We start from the raw sequence: 14,252 nt of genomic DNA on the forward strand, positions 1-14,252 counted from the left end.
TGGTTTGGTATTCCCATCTCTTTCAGAATTTTCCACAGTTTATTGTGATCCACACAGTCAAAGGTTTTGACATAGTCAATAAAGCAGAAATCGATGTTTTTCTGAAACTCTCTTGCTTTTTCGATGTGATGTAGTTTTTCCATAATGAACCTCACCCAAACCATTAATATATGTGAAGTCCAGTCAGAGAGATTATAGGGCAGTATTACTTAGTTCTCATGTGGGGACCCAAAAAAGAACTTGGAACTTTTTGAAATCTCAGAATTTCCTTACTGTGGAGATAAGGCTCATACTTGAAATATGAATCTGTCCTTGGCTGATGAATGATGATCAACATGTAAATGGGTTTCCTGAAGAAATGACCCAATAATTTTGTTTCTCTAATTTTATCTCTGAAACTATGAGGTCTTAAAAGTATCAGCATAGCTTTTTCAGAAAGTTCTTTGAATAATTATAAGGAATGTCCTATAGGAAGCTTCCAGTTTAGTCTCATATTCTTCTTGAGTTTCTTTCCGATGGAGAAATGAACTTTGAGATCATAACACATGTAGAAACGTTTTCCAGATGACAGAAGCAAACCTTTTTGTGAGGCCATTGAAATGTTTTGGCCCAATTTGATGGTCCACAAAAAAGAAAATTTCTCTCTCGAATTATGTAAACACTAGAAAAAATCCTAGTTGTTAGGGAACTATTTCCTGAGAGTAAAGCATTGGGGGGAAACATGAAAAAGTAGATAATTGAACAAATGAAGAGAGTGTGGACTTAATCCCATCTGATTAAAAGGAATGGGCAGAAAACAATCTGTATCAAGGTACCAGCCTGGAATTCTAGATCAGATACTGTAAATAAAACAGTTTGTGAAATTCATAAAATTTTTTTCCTACTCCCTAACCTATCCCAATACCACCTCCTTCTGCCTGGTGATTATAGTAAAATTCTTACAATAGGTTTGAAAACCTTTATATTTATTGCTTAGCATTTTCTCTATAAGTTAACCTCTAATTTTTCTAAGTGTGCTTCTAGACATAGGCATACTCTTTATTGATTGAAAAAAAAAACTTTTAAGAAGAAAATTGAGTTTGGTAACTTGGTTTTCTTCACTACACTCTTTTATGATTGATCATTACCACTGACAAGCAAAATTAGTTGCAAGATTTAAAATGATCTACTTATATTCTTTACATTCCTAAGTTAATTGGGTTCATTTCAAGTTACATGGTAATATGGCTCTTCCTGCATGAGAGTCCTATGTGCTGTAAAATGTAAGAAGCGATGAATAATCATGTTAAGGTTTGTGTCCTCAGGACCATATCCAAGATATCACTGATGCTCTGATTAGTGCATGCCACAACAAATATGCTGTCGCCAAAATAACCATCTTAAATGATGATGAAATTATAAGCACTGTGAGTGACCTCGTTGGAGCTGGTATGTATGACTATTTATCAGTATTTAAGGTGAATGACAGTTAATCACAATTTTCTGTTTTCTGCTATAAAGTATTTCCCTCTTTTGATATTGGCCATTTACTACTCTTACATTAACTACATCCCACTCCCAGTCCCTTTCCCAACCCATTGACATTTATTCTTAATCTGTTTAAGTACTGTTTTTTTGTCTTATGTATTCTTATAAAATGGGCTTGATATTTTCATGTACTAGTGTATCTTCTTATATTTATCATGAACTTTAATATATGTAAATTACATTGTTATTTGCATCTCCTTTCTAACCTTTTTCATGAAACCCTATATTTTTAAGATCCAATCATGGTTGTTAGGTGTATTTCTAATTCGCTGCTTCTAACAACTGCATAGTATGCCATGGTCTGTACTCTCCCCACATTTTACAAGTCAGTGTCTCAGTAATGCAGATATTGAATATCTTGCCAATGCTAAGATGACCATCTTTGTGTATCAATTTTGTCTCCTTTTTCATAGTACTCTTATGTTATGAACAGAATTTCTGGGTCACATAATAAAAGGATTCTTGAGTTTTTCATACAGATTGTCAATATCCTTTTCAGGAAGATAATTTATATCGCTATCACACCACTATCATTCTTAACACTTCAGTTTTTTTTTTTCTTCTTCTTCTTAAACCATTTTTACCTATTGATGAAAGCAATTTTCAGGTATTGAGGTCTGGGGAAGTTATCATGGTGGGCACATGATTTGGCTTCAGCTTTGTGCTCAAATTTGGACAGGGCTTCCCAGGTGACTCAACAGTAAACAATCCACCTTTGAATGCAGGAGACCTAAGAGACGCAGGTTCCATCCCTGGGTTGGGAAGATCCCTTGGGAGGAGGCATAGCGACCCATTCAAGTATTTTTGCCTGGGGAATCCCATGACAAAGGAGACTGGTGGGCTACATACAGTCCATAGAGTTGCAAAGATTTAAACATGACTGAAAAGACTTATTCACTTTGAAGATAGGGATAATATATCATCCTCTTCCTATGATACCAATTCTAGCACTCCTTCGAAGATGAAATTTCCTTCTCAGACACCATGTCATGCTGACTCACTGAAACCTTGAAGGATGTACCCCTCTCATGTTTGATGCTTGTTCTTTGTTCTGACAAAATATAAAACTGTGGTTCAGGAATCTGTAATGGAGCTGGACGGTCATTGTGGACATAGTTTCAGACACCTTTCTGCATCACTGAGAACTTGAATTTTCTGTGATATATCAAACTCAAGGACAACACCAGCCATTTTCAAAACAATATCTGCTAGTAGCTGCCAGCTACAAACTTATGGTTTGAAGGTTTCTCCTTGTAACTAAGCAACTATTTCGGACCTTAGGCAATCCTTGCTTAACAACCACACTTACTTCTTGCCAACTCCAGCCATAATTCTTGACAGACACCTTATGTAACTTTGCAGTTTTTTCCTATACAAACTTTCCCCATTTTAATTCTGGGGAAACACAATTCAAGTGCTTCTTGAATCTGTCTCCTGGGCTACAGTCCTCAGTTTAGCTCAAATGAAACTCTGTTCTAGGGACTTCCCTGGTAGTCCGGTTGTCTGGTTGAAGAACTAAGATCCCACATGCCTTGTGATATAATATTGTAACAAATTCAGTAAAGGCTTTAATATGGTCCACATCAAAAAATCTTTTTTTAAAAAAGCTCTCTTCTATCCCTATTATAGATTGTTTATTATTTGTGCTGACACTATCAAATTTCTTATAGTTCTTGTAAGATACTAGACTGTAGAAAGCAAATTCCCTTAGTATAACAGCAACAACAGCAAAATTCTAAAGATGTTTTAACAGTTTCATTTTAGGTGGAATATTCTTCAGATTTGTATTCTCCTTTCTTCTTTATGCTGTAGTTATTGGCAATTTAATTCACTTTTTTCCTAGGATCTACATATTTGTGTTCCTGAATTTCCTTTGCAAACAGAGGCATTTGTTTGTTTCTATTATTTTTCCTCATGCCAAAATAAATAATAGGTTGCTTAAGCCTTGATACAAAAAAAAAAGTTCATGATGATCAAAATCTGAATCCTGATATTTATCCAAATAGTCCTAGGTCTTGGATATAATGTTCATGGCTCTACAGTGTGCAAAATCAGTGTCTTTTATGCAGCATTCATGACTTGTTTTGTTTTCTTTTAATAGCAAATAGAGACAATATATTCTGAATAGAATTCCATGTTCTCGTACCATGCTGTATGATACTATAGACACCATTGTTGGCAAATCCATTTGGGCAATTTATTTTCAGGATAATTCCTTGCACTATGAAGTCATGTTAGAAATTTTATGGCATAAGAACTGTTGAAATCTACTGGCTCACTGCAAGAGATTGCCCTGTTCAAAAGATGTAAAACCAGGTCTTGAGAAAAGATGTTTGGGAAGGAGTTCTCTTTGCTCTGATGCTAAATTTGGGCATATTTCTTGCACATGTTGTGATGCAAGGTTGTTTAGAGAACAAACAAATTCTGAAGTCCCAGTGCAGTGAAACCACAAATTTGAATTAGAGACTCACTTTGTCTCTTGTGTGGTCCTGGTAAAATATTTAACCATCTCTGTGCTGCATGTTTCTCATCTCTAGAGTGAGACTAATTACAGCCCCCATTTCCAATGACAGGGCAATCAAGTGATCACTATTTGGAATTATCACTGTTATTGTTGTCATCATCATCATGAAAACCTTAAATGTTATATTAATTTAACCATTCATTTTTGCTACTAGATTTTGTAAGATTTAGTAGAAAATGCAAATAACATTTTTAATGTTGGCAATAGTGTTAGTCACTCAGTCATGTCCAACTTTTTGCGACCCCATGAACTGTAGCCTGCCAGGCCCCTCTGTCCATGGAATTTTCCAGGCGAGAATACTGGAGGAGATAGCCATTTCTTTTCTCCAGGGGATCTTCCCAACCCAGGAATCGAACCCTGGTCTTGTACACTGCAAGCTAAGTCTTTGCAATCTGAAACGTTAGGTCATCACTGAATTGAATTTACAATTAGAACAGTCTAGAAAAACTGTTTAATGTGATATTTCTGACTGTAGGTTTTCAAGAAAACTGATCGCATTCTTTGATGTGAAGTCATCCTTGAGAAAAGATGAAGTTTTATATAGACCTTTTAGCTTTAATTTTCATAATAAATGAAAAGCATCTTACCAATGTATAGATGATATCAAAAGTGAAGACACCGTGTTTAAAGAATGAATTTTTAAAATAAAATAACTACACTAAAAGTTAGTATTTCAAAAAATTGAATGTACTCAACCTTCCATTATGCACTTATACAAACTTATGGCCTTGAAGCCAGGTAAGTCCTAGTTTACGTCCCACCTGTCTCTTCTGAGCTGAGTCACCTTAAGCAAGGTCCATAAGGTCCTCGAGGCACAGTTCTGTCCTCAGTGAAATGAGCATAGAGCAGAATAAGCATTCAATAGCTATTTATGATTTAAGACATTATTAGTATATCTAGATCATAGCCATTATAACAATGGTTTATTTTGTAGTGAGCTATTTCCAATGTTTTAATTGGCCTTATAGTAATATCTGTACATTAAAAGTTTTAATTTTATCTTTTACTGTGGTTGCAAGCCCCTTAGATGAAATTTACTATCCTAAATATTGTTATGTGTACAATTCAGTAGCGTCATGTACATTCACATTGTTGTGCAACAGATTTGTAGAACTTTTTCATCTTTTAAAACTAAAATTCTATGCCCATTAAACCCCAATTTACCCTCCCCTCTCCTGCCAACCCTAGGCAACTACTTTTCTAATCTGTTTTTATGATTTTGATGACAGTACCTCATATGAAGAATCACACAGTATTTTCCTTTTGTGATTAAGTTGTTTCATTTAGCATAATGTCCTTGAGGTTCATCCGTATCATAGCAAGTGACACCATCTCCTTCTTTTTAAGGCTGCAAAATGTTCTATTGCATGTATATACCACACTTTATTTATCCATTTGTCTATCAATCGATGTGTGGATTGTTTCCATCTCTTGACTATTGTGAATAATGCTACCATGAACATAGTTTTACAGATCTTTTTAAGTCCATATTTTCAACTGTGTTGAGTGTATTTTGAGAAGTGAGGTTGATCAGTCACATCGTAATTCTTTTTTAAGTATTTTGAGAGCTCTTCATATTGTTTTCCATAGCGATTTCATCATTTTACATTTCTACCATCAATACATTAGAGTTCCATTTTTTCTATATTCTCACCAACATATGCTGTTTTCTGTTTTATTGATAGTGGCTATTTTAATGGGCAAGATATTAAGCCTATATTTTGAAATAAACCTTAATGTATAATTGTATTTGCAAATACAACTTATAATTACATTTATAAATACAAATTACAAATACAATTGTATTTGTAAATAATAATTATAGCAAAATCAGATCTTCAATTTACTTTGTATTTGAATACTAAGAATCCAAGGAAAATAATCTACATATGACTGCTCATTAACAATTATTAATAATTGGCAACTACTAATAATTGTTAATGAGCAGTCATATGTAGATTATTTTCCTTAGATTCTTAGTATTCAAATACAAAGTAAATTGAAGATCTGATTTTGCTAATACCTTTTTCTAAGATACACTTTCTCTTTATTTTCAGGGTTTGAAATAATATCAACATGTATATATTGGAGCTTTCTTTATTTGATATACTATCCGGAAATTCAAGTCAAAATTCAAGAAGAAATTAGTAACATGCTTTCAGATGAAAAATATAATTTTTATGAGTATATTTTCATTTTAAATTAAAATTTTAAAAATCTTTTTTTTTCCCCTCAGATGGAAACACTGGGATGAAATCACCGAGGTTTGAAGACAGGAAAATTTTACCCTACACAGAAGCTTTTATAAATGAAATATTCAGGCATACCTCCTTTCTCCCTTTTACTATTCCTCATTGGTAAGGATATGCTTCTCCTTTGGGACAACAACTGGTCCCAAAGCGGTGTGGGAGGAGTGTGGAATCTAAAGCATTAGAATGAATGAAGGAAGTTCTTCAAAATCTATATTATGTTAATATTATTTTAATATTTTATTTTATTTTGAAACTCTTTAATGAAATTTAAACTAGAGCAAGGGAAATTATGTGAATGTTTCCCATAACTAAATTATGATGCCATTAACTTTCATCATATATTTACTAATTAAGGGGAGGGAAGAATATTGAAATTTGGAGCAATGGATAATCTAACCATAATTTATATTTGGCTATTAAGTATTATACAGGCTCACTTAACTTACCCCCATGAGCAGCCTTAGCCACCTGTTAATGTGATATGGCTTCATTTTCAATAGCTAAGAATTTTGCTAGACAATAGATGGAGGAATCTAGTGTTGCCACAAATAGACTGAACAGAGTATACATTTATAGGTATTTGAAAGTTTACTAAACTTTATGCCAGACTCTCCAGCTCCCAAAGGCATGCCAGTATAGGCTAAGTAGATAGGCTTTATTAAATATGTATGTAAACAACTCAAGTTCTAGTAGTTCAAACTGTTTCCATTCCATATAGTTAAGATAAAAAAAATTAAACTCTCAGTGTTTTTTCTCTTCCCATCTTTAAATAGTGAAAGTATGGGAATGTCTCTCACCGCGTGTGGTAATTGGCACAGCAGAATGCAGTGGCCTCAGCCCAGGGACCTCAAAGGGGAAGACCACTAGCTGAGCAGTCAAACCCAGACAGTTAGCCGCTCAGTCCCCTGAATTTTGCCTCTCCAGTTTGCTCTCCATATTTCACGTGATGCTACCTATTCACAGTGATCTCTTTCCTTCAGATCCCCTTTCTGGTTGAAGCAGATTTCATCTTTAACTTAAGTTAATAAAAAAGTGAAGTGTTAGCTACTGAGCCATGTCTGACTCTTTGCGACCCTATGGACTATAGCCCACCAGGCTCCTCTGTTCATGGAATTCTTCAGGCAAGAATACGGGTGTGGGTTGCCATTTCCTTCTCCAGGAGATCTTCCTGACTAAGGGATCAAATCCAAGTCTCCTGCATTACAGGCATATTCTTTACCATCTGAGCCATCAGGGAAGCCCCTCAAAAAGGTCCTACATTTAAAGATGCAGCTCTTCTGTCTCAAAGGCTTCTGTAGGGTGACTTTGGGTACTACATAAAAGAATACAATCTACAAGCTTTACGAAGGAATAAGGAACAGACAACAAATTTACCGGAGGCATTTGGGGTGAAATGAAAGTGATCATATACTTTGGGATTCTGAAAACACATCTGAGGACCTCACTAATAAGGAGAAACATATTTTAGAAAATAGGTATTCATTATATTATTAAAAGTGAAAAAATGAAGTAATATATAAACCAAAAAGATCAGATGCATTGGCCAATGAGAGTAGTGTGATATGACCCAAGAATTTTAGCACAAACATATTAATAAAAGGCATTTTATATATATCATTTGGGACTAATCCATTCTATACTTGGATATTTACAATTTTCCAACTAAAAGGACCAGAGATCAAAAAGCAGAAAATAAGTTAAAATGAAATAGATTGAAGCAAAACAATCTTAGGTAAAGGGGATGAAATTTTTGCTATTACTTGTACCATATGTACACACACATGAAGGTTAAACAGTATCTTAATAAGTATTTATTGGATATACACTCTTTTAAAAGTTGTATAGAAAGGCACTTTTATATGGGAAATTTTGGAAACATATACAGAAAGAGAAACTCTACAATGAATGCATTAATATATTAAGTCCTCCTTTAGAATATATAATCATTCGTATTTTCACATTAGTGAAATCAAATTTTACATGCTAGGTTTCCAAAGAGTAGGAACATGTGCTTTTTTATATGGATTAGAATTTGAGCAGCTGAATCCACAGAGGGAGTGACAGGAATGTACTGAGAAAGGCAAGTGGCTACATAGGAACAGGTAATCCTTCCAACAAATAGGTCCATCCCTTTTTTTGGTCTTATCCTTTGTTGGGTTTTGAGGACACCCAATGAGTAATATCCATATTATTTGCCAAAGTTCAATACCAACTACAAGATGAAAGGTCAAAGAGACTTTCAAATATTAACTTTCTAAATTAACAGAACTAGTTTGCACAGTTTGGCTGAGATCTAAACTAAGGAGGCTTAGTCATAGTTTTCACCTGGATTAGACATACTTCTCCACTCATACTCTGGTGAAGTTGGACGACTGCAGTCTTCCTGGGAAGTATGAAACTGGCTCCTCAGCTTAGTCCATTAATAACTATAGATGAGATATACCTTCTCTACAGGTTGGGTAATCAGAAGAGAGAACCCAGATGTGGCTAAGACAATTGTGTCCAGTGACCGTTCTCAAAGTTATCACATTGAAATGTCACTGAGAGTGAGGGCCATTTTGGAAGTTAGGGAGTACCATATGGAAACATAACATGACAATCTAAGCCATGCATAATCACAGAAGTATAAAGGGGAAAGGTGTACAGTATGCATAAAGAAGTCTGAGTATAGGACTAGAAAAATAAAATACTTGTTCTAGAAGCAACTTAGATCCTCCAGGTGCAACTTAGATCCTCCAGGTACAACTAGTATCATTTCACAGCTAGGAAATGAAATCATAGAGTAGATATGAGATTTGCCCAACATCTCACTTAGAAAAATATCTAGAATTCAGATATTCCTAGTTCCAATTCCATTCCAGTTCCTAGATACTTCTATCAAGTACTAACTGATGTATTTTTTTTAATCTATTAGTAAAAGACAAAAACATGCTGTATACAAAGAAAATTCTTTATAATTTCCTTAAAAGTTTCTGGTTGTAATTGCATGTCTACTTATGACCAACTCTGTCATAGAAATACTGTGATGATTTTCTGGAAATTTTAGCTCATAGCAATGCCCTCAGTGTATTAAATGCTCAATATGTCTAACAAATACAAAATAAAGAATAAATTAGTAATTTGACAATAGGTAGAAGATACATCAATTAAGGAATGAATGGAGATTTATAGAGATGTCATATCATTATTACAGTAAAAAATAACTTTAATGGCTCAGTGGTAAAGTATCCACCTGCAACGCTGGAGACACAGGAGACACAAGTTCAGTCCCTAGGTTGGGAAGATCCCCTGGGGAAGGAAATGGCAACCCACTCCAGTAATCCTGCCTGGGAAATACCATGGACAGAGGAGCCTGGTGGGCTACAGTCCAAAGGGTCACAAAGAGTCAGACACAATTGAGCGACTAAGCACGGAGCTCAGAAAAAATATATCAATTTATGAATGAATAGAGATTTACAAAGATGTCATATCATTATTACAGTAAAAAATAGCATTAATAAAAATAGTCCATGCAGTGCAGGAAGCAGCTTAGTGATGGGTTATTTGAGTTTGCAGGATGTGTTATAATGCTGTATTTCTCTTTCTTATAGTACTACAGCAGACACTACTCTGAATGGCTGTTTCATTCCCAGGAAAACATGCACCTTTATTAATATGTATCAAGTAAATCATGAGGAGTAAGTCACCATTTGCTTTTGAACTGTGGTGTTGGCGAAGACTCTTGAGAGTCCCTTGGACTGCAAGGAGATACAACCAGTCCATCCTAAAGGAGATCCAACCAGTCCATCCTAAAGGAGATCAGTCCTGGTTGTTCATTGGAAGAACTGATGTTGAAGCTGAAACTCCATTACTTTGGCCATCTCATATGAAGAGCTGACTCATTGGAAAAGACCCTGATGCTGGGAAAGATTGTGGACAGGAGGAGAAGGGGACAACAGAGGATGAGATGGTTGGATAGCATCACTGACTCAATGGACATGGGTTTGGGTGGACTCCGGGAGTTGGTGATGGACAGGGATGCCTGGCGTGCTGTGGTTCATGGGGTCACAAAGAGTTGGACATGACTGAGCGACTGAACTGAATTGAACTGAAGTCACCATTTAGTTCTTGAGATAAAATTTGCTTAGTTCTTTGTTTGCTCTTTATTAATTTGGGAAAAGTTTTCATTCTTCTTAACCAAACTTCATCCCCTCTGTTTCCCTTGAAAGAAGTTGAAAAGAAATTCAGTTTTCTTTCCTCACAGATAATGGGAAGGATGAAATCTTAATACAAATTCATTCAGAGTAAATTGAATTTCAAAAGTGGGCTTACAGGGAGAGATGTGAGCCAAGGGCTTCATGGGCTCACCCTCTACATGGGTAAGAACAGCCCATATTTGAAAAGCAGCCTGAAATTCCCCATTGGAGTATAAGCCACTAAGCAGGGGTTTGTTTTTTCTCTCTCTCTGTCTCTGTCTTTGTTTATTTGCTTTTTCCTCAACCTAAGCACCTAGGTCAGTGCCTGGCACATAGTAGGCACTCTAAATATTTGTGAAGAAAATGCAGCTAGAGGCTTGCCTGTATCAATTACAGAAGGGCAGGCTGAGCTGAAAGTACCTCAGGCAGTGAAAAATGAGACTGATGGGTGGTGATGGCCGTGGTGGAAGAGTACAACTAATATTTAGAGACCCCTGCTGTGTTCTGGGGGCTTCTCTAGTGGCTCAGTGGTAAAGAATCCCCCTGCCAACCTGGGAGACAGGGGTTTGATCCCTGGGTCTGGAAGATCCCCTGGAGAAAGAAATGGCAGCCATTCCACTCCAGTATTCTTGCCTGAGAACCTCATGGACAGAGGAGCCTGACAGGCTACAGTCCATGGGGTTGCAGGGAATCAGACATGACTTAGCAGCTAAAACAACAACTGTGTACTGGGTACAAAAAGCTCAGACATATCCACTCTGACCTCAAGAGTAATCCTACATAGTGGTGCTATCATATCCTAGTTTTACTGATGAAGAAACTTTCAGCCCAATCAAGCAAATTACTTAAGATCACATTTTCAGCAGGTAACAGAAGCAGGATTCACATCCAGTGCTAATCCTATTTAATATGCAAATCTGGTTTGATGGAAATTATATGCTCCATGTAGCGAGGGCTTGATGTTTCCAGCAAACTGATAAAGACTGCATTCTTTTCTCTTTTTTTGGTTTCCTTGGCTATACCACATGGCTTGCCAGATCTTAGTTCCCCTACTGAGGGTCCAACCTGGGCCCCAGCAGCAAAAGCACCTAGTCCTAACCATTGGACCAACAGGGAATTCCCAAGACTGCATTCTTATACACTCAGCTAGCCATATGTACAGTACTCTGTATAGCTTCTCCCTCTTTATCCAAGACCTCATCTGACTGATGGCTTAGATGCTAGGCTTTTAGGGAGGGAAATTATTATCCTGTGCTCCTAACAGCACCTTCACGATCTCTGTAACCAGCAAAATGGTGGGATACACTGTATAGTCTGTCCCACTGGAAAGCTTATTGTCAGAGAGATTGATACATCTCTTCTCCACCTAGTGATTACGCTGGATAAACCTAAACATTTTTAAACCTACTGTAAAAAGAAATACAGTCAGTGTAAACTGAATGGTATTTATTTTCTGTTAGTACAACCCTAAGTATCTCAAGTGTTCTAGTATCCTAAGAACTTGTGATTATATTGACTATTGGGTAATGAGCAAACAAGCTCAGTTAACACAGGTGCTAATAAAGAAATACTCTTTGTAAGAAGGCACTTGTTTAAGTTAAATGAGTATGTAATTCAAGAGTTGATATTATGGGGAAATTATTCAAAAGGTCACAAGTTCAAGCACGCACTGAACAATGGAAAATATGAAAAGTGATTGTATGTTGAAGCAGTGGGGAGAGGTCATCTGTTGTATCTATCCAACCCAGTAAACTATTGGTGAGCAGGACACTGTCGCAGTGTTATCAGCTCTTTTAGTTATAAACAAAAACTTGGAAATGGAGATTTTCTTGTGGAATCTTCTGATTTTTAAATGTTAACAGCAATGAATTACTTTTAAAATATTATGAGAGCAAAACGAAGTTTGTTGGAGGACTGAATATCATTTGTAATCCTCCAGGTCTATGACCTCCGGTGCAGAGAAAACAAATTTTTCTCCTAGGAAGAGGGTAACATCTATAGACAAAGAGACCCAGTTCTTCATAAAGTCAGGTGAGTCTCTGATGTATGGCTAGGGATGGAGGTAACACACTCTCAGTTGTGGATGAGCCTGATGCAGTGCTTGTAACAAAAGGTGGAAGGAGGAGAGAGAACCAAATGTGGGCAACCCCCTCAATCAGAGTTGCTTTCAGGAGACCTGGCTCCTCTCTGTGATGATGTGTGAAGGTTATTTCCTAAACACAGTGAAAGAACACCAGGGTGAGGGGTGTGGCCTCAATAGTCTAATCCTTCCTGTCCCTCTTGCTTAAAGCCAAGGAGATTAAAATATTTATTACCTTTTACTTAACCACAATTTTGTAATATTCTATTGAGACTTTTGTGGAATTATTCATTTAAAATAATAAAAAATTAAAATACGTTTCATGTATTTTATTCACTATTTAATGAACCAGAAACCATTTTTGTGAAAAACAGGTATAATTGTACTAAGTTTTATAACTAAATCTGTCAACATATTAAAGGGAATGATGACATATATATCCACAATAATTATCTAATTACATACCTCCATAACTATATACATATACAGTTGCATACTCAGTCATGTCTAACTCTTTTCAACCCCTGGACTGTAGCCTGCCAGGTTCTCTGTCCATGGAATTTTCCAGGTAAGAATATTGGAATGGGCTGCCATTTTCTTTTCCAGGGGGATCTTCCTGACCCAAGGGTTGAATCCACATCTCCTGCACTGGCCGGCAGATTCTTTACTGCTGCACCAGCTGGGAAGCAGCATACCCACGCGTGCACACACACACACACACAGATATGCATACGTAACTTTATACACGTTGTTCTGAACTTGTATGAAAGACTTTATCCAAAGCAAAATTATTATGGAGAAGTTGGCAACAAAAGCAAAAGTGATAAAACAAATCCTTAAAAAATTTTTATTTTTGTCTATTTTATACAGAACTATTTGGGATAATCCCAATTTACTTAGACCTGAGAGATTTCTGAATGAAAACAGGGAACTGAATAAAAATCTTATTGAGAAAATCTTCATTTTTGGAATGGGAATCCAGAAGTGTCTCAGAGAAAAGGTTGCACGAAATGAAGTATTCGTTTTCATCACCACAGTTCTGCAGCAGCTCGCACTGAAGAAATGCCCCGTGGTCAAGCTTGACCTGACACCCACGTATGGATTAGTCATGAAGCCAAAACCATACCAACTTTGAGCAGAGCCTCGTTCCATGGGTAGTTCCTGTTCTTAGATTCTCAGATCAGATGGAAGTTTTGTTGTTTAATTTAGAAAAATGTGGGGCTTCAAATTCACTTAGCAAGCAGTTTATTAATAAAATTCATTCCTCTAAGCTCAGTTCAGTTTGTTGTATGTCATCCTAGTGTTGTGGTTTTTTAAGTGTATGGTGTAGCCTGCCTCCTCATATGAGAGCTCTTATCTTATGAGGATATTTTAAGATAATGAAGTGTAATGCGATGCAAGGGTTTTAAACCCATGTCTCATGAGCTGGTGTCCCAAGTGTCACTGTGAGCAATGGAGAAGGGAATGAATGAGCACTGGTAGATGGAGCAAGCAGGCAAGGGGCTTCTGTCTTCCTTCCCTCTGTGCCAGCTTCAATAGACAAATATACTGATATTAGTTTTCAACATCGGGGTCAGAATAAGAACAAAGTTCTGATGTTGAATATATTTCTTTCCATTGGACTTGGAACTAGGTACTCAAGAGGTCCAGAGAAGGGAGTTAAAGTTGCCCAGAGCAGTGGAAAACATTTCATG

General features: G+C 36.4%; 1 pseudogene; it reads left to right on the forward strand.

Moving 5' to 3' along the window:
* Positions 1–13,869, forward strand: part of LOC104992139 — a 19,727-nt pseudogene extending 5,858 nt beyond the window's left edge.
* Positions 13,870–14,252: the final 383 nt, after the last annotated feature.

This window comes from Bison bison, unplaced genomic scaffold (genome assembly GCF_000754665.1).
Source record: "Bison bison bison isolate TAMUID 2011002044 unplaced genomic scaffold, Bison_UMD1.0 scf7180017864212, whole genome shotgun sequence".
Classification (NCBI taxonomy): Eukaryota; Metazoa; Chordata; class Mammalia; order Artiodactyla; family Bovidae; genus Bison; species Bison bison.